General features: G+C 41.2%; 1 pseudogene across 1 annotated transcript; it reads right to left on the reverse strand.

Moving 5' to 3' along the window:
• Positions 1-6: 6 nt before the first annotated feature.
• Positions 7-620, reverse strand: LOC108291067 (annotated as a pseudogene). Its single transcript, XR_001819787.2, has one exon. The product of XR_001819787.2 is annotated as a 60S ribosomal protein L17-like (transcript).
• Positions 621-2,157: the final 1,537 nt, after the last annotated feature.

Genomic DNA, 2,157 nt, shown 5'->3' on the forward strand with positions numbered 1-2,157 from the left:
TTTTCGTTTTAGTTGCATTTATTTTAAGGCTGAATTTACTCCTGTGCCATAAGTTTTTGTTTCTTCAGTTTCTTCTGGGATATCTTCTTCTTCTGGGCAACCTCCTCTTCTGGTTTAGGAACAATCTGTTCCTTTTCAGTAAGGATCATCTCAACGTGGCAGCGAGAACTCATGTATGGGTTAATTCGACCATGAGCTCTGTAGGTCCAGCGGTGCATCTTGGGTGCTTTGTTCACTTGGATATGTTCAATGACTAGAGAATCTACATCCAAACCCTTAAGTTCAGCATTACTCTCTGCATTTTTAAGCATGTGCAGCAAAAATTCAGCACTCTTTTTGGGCCACCAACCTTGTGTCCAGCCCCACTGCTTGGCCTGGGCCTGCCTACTCCACCATTGTAACGTCGGAATGGTACATACTGTTTCTGTAAAGTGACATCTTTCAGATACTTCGTGGCTTTTCGTATATGCATACCTTTGATGGCCTGGGCAGTTTCACGTGTGTTCTTAAAGTGAACACGAAGATTGGAACCTCTTGATTTGCATGACTTTGTGGGGTTCTCCGGATCAAGTGAATAGCGAACCATTTTCACAGATTACTTCAGGCCGCTTAGGGAAAGAGCGACTTGTTATACAGTCTACAATTTACTTAAAAATACTCAGGCCAGGCACGGTGGCTCACATCTGTAATCTCAGCACTTTGGGAGGCCGAGGCAGGCGGATCACAAGGTCAGGAGATCAAGACCATCTTGGCTAACACAGTGAAACCCCATCTCTACTAAAAACACAAAAAATTAGCTGGGCATGTTGGCACATGCCTGTAGTCCCAGCTACTTGGGAGGCTGAGGCAGGAGAATTACTTGAACCCGAGAGATGGAGGTTGCAGTGAGCTGAGATCGTGCCACTGCACTCCAGCTTGGGCAACAGAGCAAGTCTCCACCCCCTAAAAAACAAAAAAACAAAAAACTCGGCAGAGACAATGTGAGATACACATACACTTATGCACATGTACATGTAGATATACATATACTCCAGGGGCAGTTAATATCTGAAGTACCCCCAATGAAGAACACATTCCAGCAGCACTTAGTTTACATATAAAGACACTAATTGTGAGTCCATACTCCGGAGGCAGCTACTAAAAAAATGCAAACAATCTACCTAAACCTACACTACAGGGTTTGCTCATTAACATAAAAGAGTCATTCATTCATGAAATAAATGGTGTTCTACCACATGTTCTCACTCATAAGTGGGAACTGAACAATAAGAACACACAGACACAGGGAGGGAAACATACACCGGTGTCTGTCGGGGGGTCGGGGCTAGGGGAGGGATAGCATACCTAATGTAGACGATAAGGTGATGGATGCAGCAAACCACCATGGCACACATATACCTATGTAACAAACCTGTACGTTCTGCACATGTATCCCAGAACTTAAAGTATAAAAAAGTAATTAATTAATTAAATGGCTGTCTAGATATATGGATGGACACTTCTCTCTACCCACACATGAATGAAACCTAAAAAACTGGTTATCCCAGAGTGGCATCTTAGTTCTAGGAATCTACTAGCTCCCAGAGCCTGACCCTTAATGAAAGATTCCATCGCCTGGTCTGGCCAGACAGTTAGCTAAAATGCTACTACTGGAGAACTGCTGCATGTGCTTCAAGTGAACTGTTCTTACATGGAGTTTAATGGAGCTTATGAAGACAGGTTTCAAGACCATGTCTAAGTGCTAAAAAATGCATGATTGTTGGGAGATTGTGGGAGATGAAGAAGGACTAAATTCCACAGCTACCTTGAGTCATTAGAAGCTACTGATATCACTGAAAAGTACCTGACGTTGTGAGAAGCTAAACTGGCTTAAATAAATTTGCAATAGAATTGAAGAAGTGCAATTACAGAGGCAGGGTGACAAATTACGTGGAGATTGCTGTAAGTGGTTCTATCAATAGATGATAAACTACAAAAAAAAATCAAATAACAAAAGATGACAGCAAGAAAGAAATGAAAGAACTGCAAAACAGATAAAAAATAATAAAATAGCAATAGAAAGTCCTTATATGTCAATAATTATTTTAAATGTTAACTAATTAAACTCTCCAATCAAAAGGCATAAAGTGGCTGAATGAATAAGAAACAAGATGCAGT

This window comes from Cebus imitator, unplaced genomic scaffold (genome assembly GCF_001604975.1).
Source record: "Cebus imitator isolate Cc_AM_T3 unplaced genomic scaffold, Cebus_imitator-1.0 Scaffold445, whole genome shotgun sequence".
In the NCBI taxonomy this organism is placed as follows: Eukaryota; Metazoa; Chordata; class Mammalia; order Primates; family Cebidae; genus Cebus; species Cebus imitator.